The 21,565-nt window shown below is 45.9% G+C and overlaps 1 pseudogene; it reads left to right on the forward strand.

Moving 5' to 3' along the window:
* Nucleotides 1–8,599: 8,599 nt before the first annotated feature.
* On the forward strand, nt 8,600–12,629 carry LOC117724901 (large ribosomal subunit protein eL42-like; annotated as a pseudogene).
* The last annotated feature ends 8,936 nt before the right edge of the window (nt 12,630–21,565 follow it).

Raw genomic sequence — 21,565 nt, forward strand, 5'->3', positions numbered from 1 at the left:
TATATACACACACCAGCATACATGTACACACACACATATATACTGACACACTTGTACACACACTGGCACATATGTACACACTGACACAGGTACACAAATACACACTGCATACATGTACACAGACATACACACACAGGCACACGTGCACACACACATACACTGGCATGCATGTACACAGACACACACTGGCACACACATGGACACACATGGACACACACACACTGGCACACGTGTACACACACACATGGACACACACGCTGGCACACACATGGACACACATGGACACACACACACACTGGCACACGTGTACACACACACATGGACACACACGCTGGCACACACATGGACACACATGGACACACACACACGCTGGCACACGTGTACACACACACATGGACACACATGCTGGCACATGCATACAAATACAAATGTTCAGGTTTTCTAAAAAAAAATTATATACATGTTGGCTTCTAGTCACTTCATTTTTAGCAAAAATCCTGTCATGTATCTTAAAGTGGATTGAACCCACTATGTAGCCCAGGCTGGCCTCCAAATGGCCATCCTTCTGCCTCAGTCTCCCAAGAGCTAGAATAATAGGAGTATGCCACCACACCTGCCTAATAGATATTTTCAAAACACAAAAAGAAGAAAAGTGATTCCTAATTCTTCAGTATTCACACATTCAGGCTGGATTCGTTTTTGTTTGTTGGTTTGAAGGTGGATCTTACTATATTGCCCAGCTGGTCTCCAGTTCCTGAAATCCTCCTGCCTCAGAACTAGGACTGTCAGTATAACCCACCAAGGCAGGCCAACATTCACAATTGATTGTTTATTTGTGGCTTATATCAAGGTCTTACACTGTAGCCCAGGCTGGCCCGGAATGCACAACATCTCCAGTGCTTTAGACCCTCAGTTCTAACCATGCGTGGCCCCATCCACATTTAACTGCAAATTTGATGTTACCATGTATTTTTTTCTTTTCTTTTTATTTGGGGGGGAGGGGAGCTTTTTTTTTTTTCTCATACTGAGTAGAGGCCTTGTGCTCTTGAGTTGGGGAAACAGCATGGACAGTAGCTGCATCTGTAACCCCAGTTCCAGGGGACCTGACACCCTCTGGCCTCCACAAATATCAGGCACATTTGTGGTATACAGACATACAAGCAGGCAAAATATTCATACACACAAAATAAAATAATTAAAAAAAAAAGCAAAAATCAGGACCTAAGAAAATCTATTCCTGATTCTTTTAGGATTTGTTTGTTTGTATTTTATCAAGACAGGGTTTCTCTGTGTGGCCCTGGCTGTCCTGGAACTCACTCTGTAGACCAGGCTGGCCTCAGACTCAGAGATCCGCCTGCCTGTGCCTCCCAAGTGCTAGGATCAAAGGCGTGCGCCACCATCTCTCTGCTCTGATTGCTGATTCTTGCCGCTCTTTTAATCTGTGATAGCCTAACCTTTCTGTTAGTTTAATAGGTTGCTTGACTTTTGTGCCATCTAGATGAGACAGCAGGCTGTCCTGTAGGACGCCTCTTGATGGCGTCATCTAATGTCTCCCTCCACCGCTGAAGGGCTGGATTCAGATCCCTCTTTGGGAGAGTAGGGGTGCCCCATGTTTTCTGTGTGCTGCCCACGGCTCCCCCATGCTCACACAGCCTGCGTCCCTCTGGTTAGAGACAGAGCACAGGGTTGAGGTGGCACAGCCATCTTTGTAAGACTTGCTGGCAACCCTCCCAAGCAACCATCCCGGATGCACTGTCTGCTGCCATTATTTCATGGACTTGCAAATGAGTGGTTTTTACTTTTTTCTTTTATCTTCCTCATTTATTACCTGAAATTCTTCAGTTCAAAGACAGAGAGTCAGAGTGGGGCAGGGCGGGGCAGAGAGAGAAAGAGGGAGGGAAGGAGGCAGAGAATCTGGGTTTGATTCCTGGCACCCACAACCATGCGTGACTTCAGGACTTCAGTTCCAGAGATCTGATGCCCTCTTCTGACCTCTGTGGGCACCAGACACATATATACTTACATACATTCAGGCAAGACATTTATACACATAAAGGTGAAATAAATCTAAAACAAAAATGAAAACTTTAAGAAAAAGAGAGAGAGCGTTCCCTCCTCTGGGCTGTTTGCTAATGGTGCGTGGTCTGTACAGGAGCTACAGGCTGTGTGGGCTCACTCTCCCTTACGTGACCAGTTCTGAGTCAGTTGATATAACTCGTTGCCCAAGTCAGTAAACCACAGTGTTGCCCCTTAGGGTACATACAGGAACCTGTCCACTGGCCTGCAGAGGGAGAGGGAACGGGGAAAGATGCTTGACAGTAAGACACCTAACGGGCTGACAGGTTAGCTCTGTACAGTGCTTGTGTAGCATGCAGGAGGCCCAGGTCAGTGCCCAGTCCCTGAGCTGGTTGTGATTCGTGCAGATGACTAAACAAGAAAGAATGGCGGCCATGACCACAGCAGTTGGGACACCAGTCCCATGACTATCACCACCAAAAATTGCACATCTACCTGCCAGTCTTTTGCTTTTTATTTTTTGACCCAGGCCTTGTTCCGTAGCCTGGGACTTACATAATCTTCCTGTTCAGCTTCTTGAGCTGAGATCACAGGTCCGGGCTCAGCAGTGGAAGAGGTGATAGCAACATGATCCAGCAGGTACTTGCTATCAAGGCCTGCCACGGCCCACCCCAGTCGGGTATGGGGGTCCTTGGGATGAGGGTCCTTGAAGGCTAGGTGAGTAAGGATTCGGTGGTGACAAACAGAAACAAACACAGAGGCAGTTTGAATCTGAGTGTATTTTGCAGCTCTCAAGCAAGGGTTTTTATACATAGAGAAAGCAAATATTACAACTCTTAGGAGATGTATTCAGGAAAGCAATCATTACTATCATTTGGCACAGTAAAGCACAAGAATCATCCACACATATCAACTCTGAAAAGATATATTCAATAAATCACAAATAGAACAGGTAACATCATTATTGTTATTTGACACAATAAAAACCATTCAAGTGTTACAACTCTGAAGGGGTGTGTTCAGTGGGGCGGTCATCCAGGGCTAGTGGCAGATCTCCAAGAGAATGTTAATTAATCCTTATAATCAACATCTAATACCTGATTTTTTATAAATCTTCAATGTATAAATTTAAACTATTTTAATTTTTTTTTATTTAAGGCTTTTTTTTACCATATACCAAAGCCCTCCTCCGATGACACACATGCAGCCATATGAGATTTTATTGTTGTTCCCATAATACTATCTATCATGATACTATTATGTAATTTTGTAAATGATTATAAAGTAAAGCGTCGGTTTCCCTGGAGGCAAGGTCATGGTTAGTGATCCCATCTCAAGGGATGGTTTCTTATCCATTTTTCTTTGCTTAAGATCTTGCCCTAGGCTATCAGGAACATGTCATAAATAAGAAAAGGAATAAAAGAAACATAAAACAGATAAGTTGCCATGAGAACTACTGCTCAATGTTTTATTCCGGGCAAGAGTTCTACAACCGGGCAAGAGTTCCACAACCGGTTCCAGGAGGCCTCCTTCCTTTGAAGTTTTCGCCTCAGTCTGTGGAACTTGTCACACGGATTCTACTGGGGGTTAGTGTGGTAAAGGCCAATGACCTGAGTATGAAGCTCTGAGGCCACAGGGTGGAAGGAGAAAACTGATTCTGGCAAGGTGTTCTGTGACCACCAAACACGCCACGGCATGCATGCACCCACTGCCCCCACAAAACGAATAAACTAGTAAATGTAAAACTAAATAAAAAGAGGTAGTGGGAGAAAGGGAGACTAGGTCCTGCCTGCTTGAAGCCCCACCATGCAGAAGAGGGCAGAAGCTGGAGGATCATGAAACCTTGAGGCTAGCCTTATGTCAGTAACAAGTTCCAGGCCAGTCAGAGCTGCACAGCAAGACCCTGTTAATAGATAAAAAAGACAGACAGACAGATAGAATGGTCAAACTTGGGCTGGAGAGATGGCTCAGCAGTTAAAAGGGCTGACTGCTTTTCTAATGGTCCTGAGTTCAATTCCCAGCAACCACACGGTGGCTCACAACCATCTGTAATGGGATCCGATGCCCTCTTCTGGCATGTCTGAAGACAGAGACAGTGTACTCCTACACATAAAATGAATAATCTTTTTTAAAAAATGGTCAAAGCCTGGTCTACAGAGTGAGTTCCAGGACAGCCAGGACTACACAGAGAAACCCTGTCTTGATAAACCAATCAATCAATAAATAAATAATTAAATAAATAGGTCAAACTTAAAATACACACACAAGCACGTGCACACTTATGCGTGCACTCATGCACACACACTCACTCTCGCATGTTCACACATATGCGCATGCACACTCACGCACACCCACACATGCTCACACACACACAGACGTCCAAGCGTGCTCACACACACAGTGGAGATTGGAAGTGATACTCACAGTGCCTTGCCTGTGAGCCTGGTGAAGCAGAAGCAGCAGGCAGTCACAGAGAATGACCCATCACCCGCCTTCCTCAAGCCAGCAAGGCTGATTTCCAGTCCATGATGCCTAACGAGCGCCTCCTCCGTGGGACAGGCTCTGGAGCCCATTATAAACTAGACCCCTTCACCACCGTACCGTGGCCGAGAAGCTCAGGAGAGCTCTAGCCTTTTGCCTCCTTCCACTCCTCCCACCAGCGCTTGGAGCCTGGGGTCTCAGGCATGCTGGTAAGTGCTGAACCACTGAGCCACACACCTATTCCTGGGTGGTTTGATTAGGGGACAGCGTCACCATGTACTGGGGTTACAAGCGTATGCCACATCCAGTGAGGAGCTATTTGTAATCCTTTATCAGCTAATGCTTGCTGTAAATCTCTATAGCATAGAAGCAACTCCTGAGGATCTTTCCCACCTAAAAGAATGTCATCTGTGTAATGGCTGATGTACATCTTACAGGCTCAATGGCTTGTGCCACAAATTTTTGACATAATGTAGGGCTATTAGCCATGCCCTGAGGAAGAACTACCCATTGATACCTTTTCATCGGCTCCTTGAAATTAACAGAAGGAACACTGAAAGCAAATCTCTTGCAATCCCGAGGATGCAAGGGAATAGTGAAAAAACAATCTTTCAAATCTACTATTATTTTATGAAACCCTTTGGGAATGGCCACTGGAGATGGCAGCCCAGATTGTAGAGCTCCCATAGGTACCATGGTTTCATTAACCTTTCTTAGATCTTGCAACAATCGCCATTTCCCAGATTTTTTCTTGATAACAAATATTGGAGTGTTCCAAGGTGACTGAGATTCTACTATATGTCCTGCCTCTAATTGCTCCTGCACAAGCAATGAAGCAGCTTCTACTTTTTCTTTAGACAATGACCACTGATCAACCCACACTGGGACGTTATTAAGCCATTGAATTTTATCTGCATGGGATGCAGGCAAGACAGTGGCCATTATGGAAAATACCCTAAGCCTCTAGAGTTAGTATGAGGCTTGGACGCTTTAAAAGTTTTAATACCTTGCCCTTCTCTTCCTAGTCCTTGGCCAGGCAAAAATCCTTGTCTTAGCATTTGTTTAGTCACTATTTCATTAGGGCTGCACATCATAAGACCCATCTGTGACAAAAGATCTCTTCCCCAGAGGGTGACAGGTAAATTCGGCATCACATAGGGCTGAATTTGTCCTGAATTTCCCTCTTCATCTCTCCAAGTTAGGAGTTTAGAACTCCGTTTCGGATTGTTAGCATAGCCAATTCCCTGAAGGTGCTTGAGCGTATCAGACAAAGGCCAAGCTGAAGACCAGTCCTGTCCTCTCAGGATCGTGATGTCAGCTCCTGTATCCATGAGACCCTCAAAACTCTTTCCCTCAATTGTTAACTTAAGAGTAGGTCTCTCATTAGTAATAGATTGAACCCAATACACATCAGAAGAACCAAAGCAATCCTGTCCTCTCTCATTCTTAACTTGGAAGGAAGTGGATGCAGAGGAACCAAAATAAGTTGAGCAATTCTCTTATCAGCAGGCACAGTTATCACGCCCTGGGGGGAAGCAGCCATGATCTTAATCTCTCCCTCATAATCACTATCTATAACACCTGGATAAATTTGCAATCCTTTTACAATACTACTGCTTCGGCCTAAAAGTAATCCCCAAGTCCCTGGAGGCAAGGGCCCAAAAACTCCTGTAGGCAACATCTGAACTCCCATTTCTGGTGTCAGTACGGCATGGGTAGTGGAACTAAGGTCTAATCCTGCACTTCCTGGGGTTGCTCTAATAAGTTCTGAAATAGATTTCCCTGACTTGGCAACAGCTTCATGGCCCCATAAGCTGTTGGCTGTGGATTCCTGGGGGCCTAGGGCTGGCCCCACCACTCGTTTCCCGACAAGGGACGGCCCTGATTATCTGTTTTAGCATTACATTTGTTAGCCCAATGACGACCCTTCTTGCACCGAGGACAAATTCCTGACACGCGACCTGGTTGATAGTCCATGCCCTTTCTCCTGGGACAGTCACCTTTAAAATGACCTGTATCTCCACATTTATAACATCTTCTATCTTTACAGTTCTGTGCAAGCATTGCATGTATAGTGGTCCCCTGAAAAGCAGCAGCCATGGCCAGACCCTGATTGTAAGAGGGCCCAATTTCAGCACAAAGACCTATATATCCATGTAAATCTGTCTTTGCCTTGTAAGGCCTGATAGCCGTGGCAAGCTGCATTAGCGTTCTCATAGGCCAGCTGTGTAACAAAAGGAATTCCTGACTGAGGATCTCCAAAAATTCTACCAGCTGTCTTTTGCAGCCTGTCCACGAAGTCCTGGAATAATTCATCAGGACCCTGCTTGATGCTGGATAAACTCCCATTAACATCCCCTTTAGTAGGTAACTGATTCCAAGCACGGCGAGCAGCCATTGCAATCTGTGCGTACACACCTGGAGGCAGCTCGACCTGATTAGCATTCCCTTCATATTGACCTTCTCCTAAAAGCATGTTCAGGTCCCAGCTAGGATTACCCGCCTGAGCATTCATCGCGGCAGTTTTCTTACTAGCCTCACGCCATTCTGAGCTCCAAAGCAAGTAATCTCCTCCTGACAAAGTAGCCTTACACAAAGTTTTCCAATCTTGGGGTGTTAAATTTGATTCTACCACAGTATCCAATAAAGCTTGTGTGAAAGGCGCCGTAGGCCCATATTGAGAAACTGAAGTTTTCAACTCTTTTATCACTTTAAACTCCAATGCCTGATATTGTCTAGTTCTTTGGTTCTGTTGATCAACTACTTCCACTACAGGAAACGGTAACAAGTCAGATGTATCCTGCCCATCCCTGCAGGCCTGACTCACAGCTCTTTCTAATGGCGATTGACGTATCCCAGAATCATCGCTCCTTTTTGCACCTGACTGACACTTTAACTCCTGTAGCTCGTTAGTCAATCTCTGCAGTTTAATTTCCATCTCTAATTTATATGCCTTCATGTCCATCTGGGCAGCTTCTGCTGCATCAAGGACCGTAGGTGGAGCAGAAGGTGCATAGGGAGGGGGCCATTCCTCGTGGCATTTGGAACCCCCTATTTTCAAATCAGCTCCTTTCTCTAGCTCTGATTTATTACCAGAGTTTCCGAATTCTTTTATCTGAGCTGAAGAAGGTGTACTAGGTCTACATTTCCCTGATTTAGGGTTGAGAGTGCCCCTTTTTGTACAAGGGCTTTCTGATGGGCGTTCTTGGAACTCTTCAAGCTGTGCCTGGGCAATAGCTAACGCCTGCGAGGTCTCTTTATCTGTTTTATTATCAATAGCGTCTTTTACCAGTTTCCAAAGACAGAGGGTGTTATAATCTGCCCTGGTGGTTTTCAAAACCTCTCCGACCGTCTCCCAGGTCTTTTTGTTCAACGTTCCTTCTCGAGGGAACCATGGGCAGCATGAATCTACCTCTGCCAAAAAATCTTCCAACACACTGACAACCCAGCTCCTCCCGTCTGAAGCAGCTCTCGAAGGCTGCAGGCAAATGCCCTTTTAGAATTCTCCTGGCCCATAATTCGCTGTCACCCCCTAGGCAGAATAGGCGTCGGGTCAACACCTATCTGACCTAGACCTATCCCCCAAAACACACTTCCTGCAAACACGGCCTTTAAAATTTAACTAGCGCTAGCTTCAATACTGTTTGCTACTTCCTAAGTGTGTGGGATACCTTTTTAGTCCTGTTTACCGTGGAGCTCCACCTAAGACAGCTTTCCTCAGCTCGGTCCCCCGTTTTCAAGTCCCACGTTGTGCGCGCCACTCTGTAGCCGCCCGCGGCCACAAGTCAACTGGGTCCACCTGAAAGGGGGGCTGGGAATGAAAGGGGCTGGAGGGCGAGAAGAGATGAGGCCAAGACAAAGTTCTCTGATCAAGGCCCCAAGCTTTAATGTTCAGCTCTCAATTTAAAGGGGAAGACCCAACCCACAACCCCTCCTGGTTCCAGATGGGTGGGATAGTCCATAGTCCATTCCAGGTCACGACCGGAGATGTCTCAAGGCAAGCCCAGGGGCAGTTCCGCTTCTGTGTTCCGGGCAGCCAAGGTGGGTAACTCCACCTAGATCCTGTCACTTGACCTTGTTGTGGTAACCAAGGTCTCTTCAGGCTTGCTCATGGTGGGGGGGAAGGTACAGCCTCAGGAGCCTTATGATTATTTAGGCTTTAGGCTTACAAATCAAGCCATTTGTCCCCAGAAGATAATCATCCGCAGGGACTGTCTAAAAACTCTAAATGATTTTCAAAAGCTGTTAGGTGATATCAATTGGCTTCGTCCCTACTTAAAGCTTACAACAGGAGAATTGAAACCTTTATTTGATATTCTCAAGGGGAGTGCTGATCCTACCTCCCCTCGATCCTTAAACCCAGAAGGATTGTTGGCCTTACAACAAGTAGAAAGAGCCATTGAGGAACAATTTGTTACTTACATAGATTATTCCTCACCTTTACATTTGTTAATTTTTAATACAACTTACACACCTACAGGATTGTTGTGGCAAAAGGCTCCCCTCATGTGGATACATTCAAAGATATCCCCTAAACGTAACATCCTACCGTATTATGAGGCAGTAGCCCATATGATTGTACTTGGAAGGAAACAGGCAGTGACTTATTTTGGCAAAGAGCCAGACACCATTATTCAGCCTTTTAGTGCAGATCAAAATACTTGGTTAAAGCAACATAGTACAGATTGGTTGCTTGCTCAAATAGGATTTAATGGCATTATAGACAATCATTATCCTCCAGATAAATTGATACAGTTTTTAAATGTACATGAGGTTATATTTCCTAACATGACTTCTTTGCAGCCTTTACATAATGCTCTTTTAATATTTACTGATGGATCCTCTAAAGGACGAGCAGGGTATCTTTTAAATAATCAACAGGTAGTCATAGAGACACCTGGACTCTCTGCTCAACTAGCAGAACTGACAGCAGTTCTAAATGTTTTTCAGTCGGTAAGTGATGCTTTTAACCTCTTTACAGATAGCCTATATGTAGCTCAGTCTGTCCCCTTGTTAGAAACTTGTGGAGTACTGCAGTTCAATACTCGAGCCGGATCTTTGTTTTCTCGACTACAAAACCTCATTCTTACCAGAAAAAAATCCCTTTTATACTGGCCATATAAGAGCTCATTCTGGTCTTCCTGGGCCTTTAGCTGCTGGCAATGATTGTGTTGACAGAGCTTTAATAGGAGAAGCATTAATTTTGGATCCTGTTGCTCTGGCTAAGCGAGATCATGAAAAATTTCATCTCTCTAGTCACACTTTAAGGCTCCGACATAAGATTACTAAGGAGCAAGCTAGAATGATTGTAAAACAGTGTCCTAACTGTCTTACCTTATCCCCGGCTCCCCATTTAGGCGTTAATCCAAGAGGCCTTAAGCCCAATCATATTTGGCAAATGGATGTAACCCATTATGCAGAATTTGGAAAATTGAAATATATACATGTCTGTATTGACACTTGCTCAGGATTCCTTTTTGCTTCTCTACATACAGGAGAAGCCTCTAGAAATGTAATTGATCATTGCCTACAAGCCTTTAATTCTATGGGATTGCCTAAAGTTCTCAAAACAGACAATGGGCCAGCTTATACTGGTAACAACTTTACATCCTTTTGTAAAGAATTTGGTATTGAACATAAAACTGGAATTCCTTATAACCCAATGGGACAGGGAATCGTTGAACATGCACATCGCACTCTAAAAAATTGGCTTATTAAAACTAAAGGGGGAGAGTTATACCCTCCAAGGTCACCAAAAGCACATCTTGCTTTTGTGTTATTTGTTTTAAATTTTCTGCAAACTGATGTTAAAGGTCAGTCTGCGGCAGATCGCCACTGGCATCCAGTCACTTCCAGGTCATTTGACAGGGTCAAATGGAGAGACCCCCTAACTAATTCTTGGAATGGTCCTGACCCTGTCTTAATTTGGGGTCGTGGATCAGTCTGTATTTTTTCAGAAAAAGAAAATGGAGCCGGATGGCTGCCTGAAAGATTGGTCCGTCAAGTAGACACAGATCTTGAGCCTAATAATTATGATTCTGATAATGAAGAATCTGATGACAAAATTTAGTCAGACACATTATCATGTGTTAGCCATGGAGGACCCAAGACTCTAGATAAGGTTGTTACTCTATCCAGGGTGTTCCCAAGTCTCATCTCCACCCAACCTAAAAGAGGGGGCTTCCGCCCCTAGACCAAGCAGAGAGGGGCCACCCAGAACCCCTCTGTCTGGCAATCTGAATTCTTGCTAAGGCTGCGAGGCTAAGCACTGCAAGGGAATATAAATAAAAGTTAAAAATATGTTTCTGGGTTCCCTGAGGGACAAGCCTGACTGCATAGGGGTTGATGTCAAAAGTATCCCCTCTCCAGGAAAAAGACATCAGGACGGGTATGGCCTTCAGGCCTTACTGGACAACGACAGGAGGACTGGAGCCATTACAAGGTTCCCTTTAATTACTGGAGGTCAGGCCTCTATCCCCGCCTGGGTAAGATTAGAATTGCCACAGTCCTTCTATACTTGGAAAAGAGAGGAGACGTCAGGGACAGCCCTGCTTAACACTGAAGGCCTAAAATCAGCTATAAGCCTAAAATTCAGCAATAGGCCTGGCTTACTTGCCCGCTCAAAGTCTTAGGTCTCCATGGAAAAACACTGAAACAGAGGGCTATAAAGTATTGTAAACAGACAGCTTTTGTTGAAATCTACCAGCCTGAGTAGTCATAGACTTTGTGTCTGATCCCTGTCAACCAGCAGTTGGATGAGATACTAAAACAGTTCCACCTTCAACCTTATTTCCTACTCAGCTTGGATAATCATATTGCTGTTAACGTTTGAACCTTGTGTCTCAAGCAGATAAGTTGCCTTCACACAAAGATCTCTCCCAACAAGCCCGGCTACTTGGTACCCCAGATGGGACGAAATCGTGTACCTTACACAGCTGCTTCTACTGGACCTGTTCCTCCTGACCTATCCTCAGATGGGCTCCATAAACCCTGGACAGCAGGACACAGCCGACTCTCCTATATCCCCCATACCCCTTCTTCTAGGTTCCCCCTAGAGACACGTCGCCCCCAATGTCAGCAGGAAGTAGCCAGATATCACGACGACGACCCTATTCCTGTTTCACCTCTCTCTTTTCTTTTTAAATTAACTAAAACGGGGGAAACTGTACCTTCCCCCCCACCATGAGCAAGCCTGAAGAGACCTTGGTTACTACAACAAGGTCAAGTGACAGGATCTAGGTGGAGTTACCCACCTTGGCTGCCCGGAACACAGAAGCGGAACTGCCCCTGGGCTTGCCTTGAGACATCTCCGGTCGTGACCTGGAATGGACTATGGACTATCCCACCCATCTGGAACCAGGAGGGGTTGTGGGTTGGGTCTTCCCCTTTAAATTGAGAGCTGAACATTAAAGCTTGGGGCCTTGATCAGAGAACTTTGTCTTGGCCTCATCTCTTCTCGCCCTCCAGCCCCTTTCATTCCCAGCCCCCCTTTCAGGTGGACCCAGTTGACTTGTGGCCGCGGGCGGCTACAGACAGATGCGCCACAGTTAAGAACACTTGTTACTCCTGTGGGGAGACTTGGGTTCAGTTTCCAGAACCCACAGGATGGTCTTCCACCACCCACCGCTGGAATTTTAGAGGAACCAACACCATTTTCAGGTCTCTATGGGCGCCAGACACTCCCTGGTGCATTTAGATACCAGCAGACAAAACATTGATAGATACAAAAGAGTTTTAAAAACAAAAACCCGACCCCCTGTAAACCGTTGCTGCTCTCTCCTCTCTCTGAGCTGATAGCGGTCCTGCCAACATGGTGGACGTTCCTAAGACCCGCGGGACATTCTGCAAGAAAAGTGGGAAGCACCAACCCCACAAGGTGACCCAGTACAAGAAGGGCAAGGATTCTTTGTATGCCCAGGGAAAGTGACACTATGTCAGGACCAGAGTGTCTGTGGCGGGCAGACTAAGCCTATTTTCCACAAGAAGGCTACTATTACAAAGCAGATTGTGCTGCGGCTGGACTGCGTTGAGTTCAGCCGCAGACCTAAGAGCACGCTCAGGCTATTACGAGATGCAAGCATTTTGAATTGGGAGGCAACAAGAAGAGAAAGGGCCAAGAGATCCAGTTCTAAGCTGATGTTGTTATGAAGACAATAAAATCTTTACCTTTCAAAAAATAAAAAATAAAAAACAAAAAAACCTACGAGCACCTGTGCTGTGTAAACATCTTGTTTTTTTTTTTTTTTTTTTAAATTTCCTTGGCTTTGTTGTCCTGGGAAAGGAAGCAGAGGCCACAGACATGCTAGTCAATCGCTGCACCACTGATCATCACTGGGCAAACTCTTCATCTCTGTTCTGGGTGTATGTAACAGAAAAGGCTAAATATCTAGTAAGCCCTAATGGAAGTTCACACTTGTATCAGATGGAGGCTAGAAGTCACATTTCCTGTGACCCCAAATCTGTAAGCAAAGAGCCTCGTGGTGTGACAGAGCTTCGGACTTAGTTTGAAGTTTGTTGGGTTTAGTGCAGGAATTCTGTACAAATTTAGAGCCCATAAAAGTTAGAGTAGCAGAACGGCCTCCAGCCAGCCGGCAAGATGTGCTCCCTGGAGAAACGGAGCTGCCCCAGCAATTGGAGGCACGGTGGAAAGCACCTCAGTGTGCAGCAGGTACTGTCCGGGTCCAAGCATTGGTCTCTGAGGATGTGGGGCCAAGGTTAGTGCAGTCGCCCTCCACTGCTGAAACAGGAGTCGGAGGCCAGCACTTAAGCCCATCTTGGTTTCAACAAGGCGTTTGGCCAGTGAGATTAGGCGAAATGTCCTGGACCACGTACTGGGGCGGGGGCGGGGACGGGGGCGGGGCAGTGGGGGAGGGGAGGCAGGTCAATGGAGGCTGTAAAGAGAGACCACTCATCAGTGAGCAGCATGAATGGGAGAGGCTTGGTTGGTTTCTGGGCGAGGCAGGTGGAAGAGGGTGTGAATTTTCCAGAGAGGGAGTATAATTAGGCAGGTGCTGTCTTCGTTTTGATTTGAGATTAGTTGTTTACATTCCCTCTTTCTTTCTTTTTTTTCCCCTCTTTCTTCTTGGGAAAGAGTTTAGATAAGAGAGAAACCTAAATATTAGCCTCAAATCTGAAATTTCCTATATAGCAGAGGCTGGCTTTAAACTCCTGATCTGATCTTCTACCCCCACCCAAACCCGCTTCTGAAGGTTTGATAGGGCCCACACTATATTACTGAGCTATACCTCAAATCCCTGTGTATATTTTTTGAGACAGGTTCTAGGTAAGTTTTCCAAGCTTGGATCACACTCTGTAGCCCAGGCTAGCCTTTTGTCTGCAACACCACGGGCCTCTTGGATAGCTAGCTGGGCATAGTTCCATCTGGGCATAGTCCCAGGCCTTCAGGCCGGGCTTTTCATAGTATTTACTGTTCATCGTAAAAAAGAAAAAAAAAAAAAAAAAAAGAGGCTTGGCTGGTCAGGTGGCACGCCTATGCTCAAGGCCCTGGATTCAACCTCAATATGCAAAAAAAAAAAAAAAAAAAGTGTTTAAAGTCTTCTTTTTATAGAAGTTGTTCAGTCTTCTCAGGAAAAAAAAAAAAATCAAACCAGCTGAGCAAGGGTTCTCTGTGTGGTCCTGGAAGATGCCCCACCCAACCCAGCATCCACCACAACAAGGCCCTTTAGAACTTCCTCACCAGTGTGTTTCCCCCTGAGGTTTAACTGGGAGTGTTAGCAAACTCCAGTTATTGTTATGGTATTGCAAACTCCATCTCAGGCATATTTTTAGATTTTAAGGGTTTAATGATAGGCAATAGGCATTCTAGAATGTGGTCATTTCCACTTGAGGGTCACCTGACCAGGGACAATGACATCTAACTCTCTAAGAGTCAGCATGTACTTTGGACTAACTGGGAATAATTTGTTTCCTTGTTCCTTGGGAAATTACACTGCAATCAAAAGACAGCCTGCAGGAGGCGGGGCCTCACCCTCACCTGCCAGTCAGAGACGAGCTCCAGCTACCGAAGACCTTTCCTCAAAATGGAAAAGCACAACAATAGTTAAAGATAATTGGGGGGGGAGGGGGGAAGCTGGAGAGATGGCTCAGTGGTTAAGAGCACTGACTGCTCTTCCAGAGGTCCTGAGTTCAATTCCCAGCAACCACATGGTGGCTCACAACCATCTGTAACGGGATCTGATGCCCTCTTCTGGTGTGTCTGAGGACATCAACAGTGTACTCATATAAATAAATACATTTTTAAAAAGAGATAATTATGGGAAGGTCTGGGCTGCTGAGAGATGCTGTCTTACTTCCTTGAGCAGAGCTAAGGACACTGCCTGTGCCTGTTGGGGTGGCAGCATTGTGACAAATCTGCATGGCCAGAACAGCTCCCAACAAACTTGGCACAACTTCAGGACACGATGCTTCTCTTAATGTTTTTTAAAGATAATTTCCTTTCCGCGTCACTAATGTGGCATTCAGTCGGGCTTCTGGTTAACCTCCTCATTGTGCACTTATCTCAAATATAATATTTTCCATTTATCCTTTGAGAACTTCACACATGTACACAATGTAGTTTGATCCTATCAACGGCCCGATCCAACTCGTTCCAGATCCCCCCATGTCTGCCTCCCGCTCCTCCTTTTTAAATTATACAGTTATTGAATGCATCATTGAATGTTTTGTCTACATGTATGTTTGTGTACCATGTGCACGCCTGGTGCCCTCAGAGACCAGGAGAGGGGATAGTCCTCCCTTCAGATTGACAGACAGTGGTGAGTCACCTGTATGGCACCTATATGAGAAGTGGGAATCAAACCTGGGTCCTCTGGAAGAGCAGCCAGTGCTCTTAGCCACTGAACCAACCTTTTTTTTTTTTCCAGCTACCCCTCTTTGTAAACCAATGAGTCCAGTCAGTGCTTCCATACATGTTTGTGGAACCATCTACTTGAACATGGAAAACCGACCAGGAGCAACACCTTTTGGGTAGGTGAGACAGCTCAGCTGGTTAAGGCATTTGCCTCCACGCCTGAGAACCAAGTTCAATCCCCAAGAAGAGATCTGACTGATAATTTGTCCTCTTCCACAAGTGCCCATATGAACACACACACACACACACACATACACACACACACACACACACACACACACACACACACACACACACACACATTTGTAGACCTGATTCTCTGTACCCTAGCTGCCTTCAGTTAACAATAGCTCCTCAGCTAGGCATGGAGTCTTCTCAGCCACTCCCCTGTGTACTTATTTTTATTCTAGAATTTCTAGTCACTTTCTTATTCCTCCCAACCCCCACTTCTGGGAATTGAGCCCAGGATCTCCCACATAAGCTACACCCCTGTCTCCTGATAGCATTTTTAAAAGCCAATTTGTTTTAGATTGTGTGTGTGTGTGTGTGTGTGTGTGTGTGTGTGTGTGTGTGTGTGTGTGTGACAGGTGTATGCAGGTGGATTCAGGTGCCCACGGAGTCCAGAGGCATCAGATCATCCTTTAAGAAAAGGATCTTATAACCCAGGCTGGCATAGAACTTGCCATATAGTCCAGGCTAGCCTTGAATAAAGACAATACTCCTGCCTCAGTCTCCCAAGCACAGGGGTTACAGGTGGGGACCTGTACCTGCCTATAGTGTGAATTTCTTAACTGTAAAATCATCTTTTATTGGGTCTTCTGACCAGCACCCCTGAGAGAGGATTCCCCAGTGTGTCGTACTCTGGCTCGGCTCAAACCAGTTGTTTTCCAAGAGAGCAGCCCTTTGAAAATCACCAGCCAAAGCTGTTTCTAAGCAGGGCATGGTGACAAATGTCTGAAATTCCAGTACTCTGAAAGGAGAAGCAGAAGGATCAGGATTTGAGGCACTGTACCTCACATAGTGAGGGGCTGGAGAGTTGGCTCAGCGGTTAAGATCACTGACTACTCTTGCAGAGGCCCTGAGTTCAATTCCCAGCAGCCACATGGTGGCTCACAACCATCTGTAATGAGATCCGATGCCCTCTTCTGGTATGTCTGAAGACAGCTACAGAGTACTCATATACATGAAATGAATAAATAATTCTCTTAAAAACTGTCTACCAAAGGACTGTGCAGAGCCACAGTCCCACAAACAACATCCAAACTAGTTTTATTGCCTTTTTTTTTTTTTTTTTTTTTTTTTTGGTTTTTGGAGACAGGGTTTCTCTGTACAGGGTTTCTCTGTATAGCCCTGGCTGTCCTGGAACTCACTTTGTAGACCAGGCTGGCCTCGAACTCAGAAATCTGCCTGCCTCTGCCTCCCAAGTGCTGGGATTAAAGGTGTGCGCCACCACTGCCCAGCTAGTTTTATTGCCTTGGCACCAGGGCTTCTTCACAACCTGAACAAAATGACTCAAAGACCACAGCCATGGGCTTGATGGTGCCTCAGACAGGGGCGTGCTACTGTGACCTCAGCCGGGAATCATAAACTTTTCTCGACATTGACTAAAGCTCCAACTGGCTTCCTGCTCAGTGCCTGGAACAACCTGGTGGGCAAGAGTCAGGTGACAGAGCCTGCCCTGCCTGCCTGGTGTCAGAATGAGCATGATGATGTATGCAATGCCCTAACCAGGAACAGGGAAGGTGACCTGGTAGAACTGGCTACATGGAGATCTGCTAAGGGTGAAAGGCAAACAGGTAATTGCCAGCCAACTGAAGTGAGAGAGCAAAGATGCCCAGAGCCACAGGAAGAGGAAGTGGGGTTTACTTTTGCATCTCACAAGAGGAGTTGGTCCTGAGGTCTGGAAGGGCTGTTAGAAGGTCTTCCCATAGAATATGCTTCCTGACCTGACTGACGGACACCAATTACTTAACAACCTGACCACTGGCTAGCCATGTTCTTCTAGTTGTTCGTTTTTTAAAAGGGGGCTTGGGAAAACAAAGTCTCATGTAGCCAAGGCTAGCCCATAGAAATCAGTATGCAGCCAATGATGATCTTGAGCTTCTGGTCCTCATGGTCCCAACTCCTGAGTACAAGGAGTACAGGTTTGTATGACCACTCCTAGTTTTATGCAGGACCTGGGATCAAACCTAGGACTTTGTGCATACCAGACAAGCAGTTTCCCAATTGAGCTACATCCCTGGTTGCATTCTCTAGAAGAACAGAACATATAGAATTGGAGAGAGAGAGAGAGAGAGAGAGAGAGAGAGAGAGAGAGAGAGAGAGAGAGAGTTGAGATATATGAATATATTTGGTATTTATTAGAATGGCTTATAGGCTGTGGTTCTGATAGTGCAACAATAGCTGTCTACCAACAGAAAGAATCCAGTAGTTGTTCAGTCCTTGAGTCTGGACATCTCAGCTGTCCTTCCGTGTAAGTCAGAATCCCCAAGAAGTATGCTCTAGTACCAGCAAAGGAATGGACTTGCCGGGAGCACAGGAGCAAGCAGGCAAGCAAGGACGCTTCCTTCTTCCATGTTCTTTTTAGAGTCGGCCAGCAGAAGGCGTGGCCCAGCCTAAAGGTGGATCTCCCCACCTCAGAAGATCTGAGTTTAAAAAGCTTGTTCTTTCAGCTTGGTAAGATGGCTCAGTGGTTAAGAGAACTGACTGTTCTTCTGGAGGTCATGAGTTTAAATCTCAGCAACCACATGGTGGCTCACAACCATCTGTAATGGGATCTGATGCCCTCTTGTGGGGTATCTGAAGACAGCTACAGTGTACTTACATATAATAAATAAAAACCTTTGGGCCAGAGCAAGTGGGGGAAGGGAAGGGGGAAGAAAAACATAAAAAAAAATTGTCAAAAAACAAACAGACTGGTTCTTTTCACTTCAACTGATTTTATATTAAGAAAAAAATTCCCTCATATAGGTATAGCTAGTTCCAGTTTAACTAGTTAATAGTTTAGCTAGTTCCAGATTTAACCAACAATAGCCATCAAAAGCGCACTCCTTGTCAGCTTGACACACACGCATATTTCCTATGTCATGCTTAATTTCCAAATGAAAAGAGTAACCAGATCATAACTGTGCCTAACATAATAATACCTATCTCACATACAATTGCATATGCATCATATGCTTCAGTCGGTCATAATTACACCTAATATAATTAATTATTGCACAAACACATTAGAAATTTTAGAACAGGTGGCAATGTCCCTTGAAGGACAATGTAAATATGATGACCACTGATATTCTCTTAATTAATGTTACATAACCTGCTAAACAAATCCTGGAAAGAGCCTGGCAGTGTTGACAGGCACCTTTACACCCAGCGCTCCCTCAGGAGGCAGAGGCAGGCAGGTCTCTGAGTTCCAGTCTAGCCTGGTCTATAGAGTGAGTTCCAGGACAGGCAGGGCTACACAGAGAAATCCTGTCAAACACACACACACACACACACACACACACACACACACACAGAGACCCCAAACCACCAAACAAACAAAAACACGAGAAACCCAGGAAAGAAGACACAAATATCTCAGTTGGTGAATTCCCCATAGAGCATATTCCTTCCCTTTGTCGATTTACTCAGAGATGTTAGAAGCCAACAATTGACATTTTTGTTTTGTTTTTCCGGACAGAGTTTCTCTATGTAGTCCTGGCTGTCCTGGAACTCACACTGTAGACCAGGCTGGCCTTGAACTCAGAAATCTGACAGCCCCTGCCACCACCGCCCAGCCAAAAATTGTTATATGCAGTCACAAAATCTGTTACCTCTTACGTTCGCTGAATCGGGAATAATCAAATGTGTTTGCCTCTTTAAATTGGTAAAATACTTCACACCATGGTCTTCCAGGGCTCTTCAAGCTTCCAGGAGACTGGAAGTATTGACAAATTGGAAAGCCGGTTCTGTCTTAGCTAATTCCGGATGTGGTCAAGTTGACAACCACAAGTATAACCACCACAGTCCCCAAACCCTCTTATACACTCCTTTGAGATCATTTCTCATATATACGTGGAACTGACGCCACGTTCCCCCCCCCCCCCCAATCTCCTTAGTTTTGTGATGTTTATCTTTTGGGGAATTTTAGGTCATGTTCAGAGGCATGGGGTCTTTTCAGGCGTCACCTCAGCTTCTTTGGGCTCTTCATCTGTTCTTATACCCTTTATCCAGGAGTCTTTACTAATTACAGCAGGCTTCCCCCCTGGTGCTGCTGTCATGGAGCAGTTAGATCTGGCCCTTTTGCTCCCACAGATGGAAATCCTGAGCGGGCAAGCTCTCTGCTCGCTGGACTTTGGCAGCCTGAGAGCTGAACAGAAAGCAGGTGGAGCATGAGTAGAGCCCTCTGGTGCCACAGTCCCCAGCAGGACTCTGTAGAAGGCTCTAGTCCTGTACTGCTCCAGTGTAGGCCTAAGAGCTTAGATTCCGGCTGACAGGGTAGCTTCTCAGCAGGGCTGAGTATCTCCAGATCCTAGTCAGTGCTAAAGCCCTTGTCCTGGGCAGTCTGGGATCCTTGGCTCTGAAGACTTGACAGGGTTAGAACTCGCCAGTTACCAGGGTCTGCAATGTCTCTTTGGTGGCTCTTTGCTGGCTTTAGTCTCCTCAGCTGCAGCTCTGCATCCCTACTGCCCCTCCCCCATTTTTCTCCTTCAGCTACCCTACTTCTTCCACCATGGCTACTCTCCTGTCATCGTTGTCATCTTCATCTTCTTCTTCTCCTCCTCCTTCTTTAAGATTTTACACTGTCTTCAGACACACCAGAAGAAGGCATCGGATCCCATTACAGATGGTTGTGAGCCACCATGTGGTTGCTCGGAATTGAACTCAGGACCTCTGGAAGAGCAGTCGGTGCTCTTGACCGCTGAGCCACCTCTCCAGCCCTGCCATCTTCTTTTTATATTTAACCCTATTTATTTATCGTGTGTATGTGTGCTCATGTGTACATGTGATGCTCAGAGGACAACTTTTGGGAGTCAGTTCTCTCCCTCCCCCATGTGGGTCCCAGGGATCTAACTCAGTTTGTCAGGCTTGCCAGCAAGTACCTTAAAAGACATCTTGCTCACTGGAGAGAAGCGTTTTATTAGGTTTTATGCAGCTCCACAGGAGGCAGTACAGGAGAGTCTCTCCCAGCTCACTCCCTGAGAACCTGAAGAGCCTGAGAACGGAGCCCTACCTCTGTGATACCATAGCAGCATCTTGTCTGCTCGGTCACCAGGGGAGGTGACCCCATCCTGTCTAAGTAGGAATAGCATTGGGGTCTTTTACAGTTCACTGAAGCTTGCAAAAGCAAAACCTCTGGTGCAGGGGCCCCGAGAGATGGCTCCATGAGGAAGAGTTTGGACCTGCTCTTCCAAGGGACCTGGCTTTGATTCCTAGCACCCACATGGTTGTTCACAACCGCCTGTTAACTCGAGGTCCAGAGGAGCCATCGCCTTCTACTGGGCTCTGCAAACATTAGACATGAACATGGTGCCAGATGTATAAACACATAAAATAACTTAATAAAAATGGTACAGACTGTTTCAAACAGCCCTGGCTGAGGACATGCCTTCAGGGTCTGGAGCCTGCGATTGTGAGGTTCTTTCTCTCCAGGCTCTCTGGCACTGGCAGGATGCGCTCTGGCTGCCAGCCGGCTGAGAGTGCTTTTGCTCTGGGCCCATATCTGTAGTTTATGGAGTCAGACTGTCCCTGGACAGTTTTTGATTACTTACAGGAAAATGAGCACCAGATATGCTTGAGGTAAGAATGTAAAATTATGCCGGGCGGTGGTGGCGCACGCCTTTAATCCCAGCACTTGGGAGGCAGAGGCAGGCAGATTTCTGAGTTTGAGGCCAGCCTGGTCTACAGTGTGAGTTCTAAGGCAACCAGGGCTACACAGAGAAACCCTGTCTCAAAACAAACAAACAAACAAAAAAAGAATGTAAAATTATTTTTTTTAATAGTTATTCTTAAGATTTTAACTGTAGGTAAGGGCAGTTAGCATCTAGGATGGTCATGGTGACTCACAGTTCTATAGCCCTGGGGAGACATCGTGTGGAAAGACCAGACAGTGTGAGGAATCCAGGGATGAGGCTGGGGAGCTCAACGTCTGCCTGGCCCCGGCCTACTCCAGCAGATTGCCTTTGAGGGGAAGTGGGGTGGAAGGGTGTTAGC

The sequence above is a fragment of the Arvicanthis niloticus genome, chromosome 20, assembly GCF_011762505.2.
Source record: "Arvicanthis niloticus isolate mArvNil1 chromosome 20, mArvNil1.pat.X, whole genome shotgun sequence".
NCBI lineage: Eukaryota > Metazoa > Chordata > Mammalia > Rodentia > Muridae > Arvicanthis > Arvicanthis niloticus.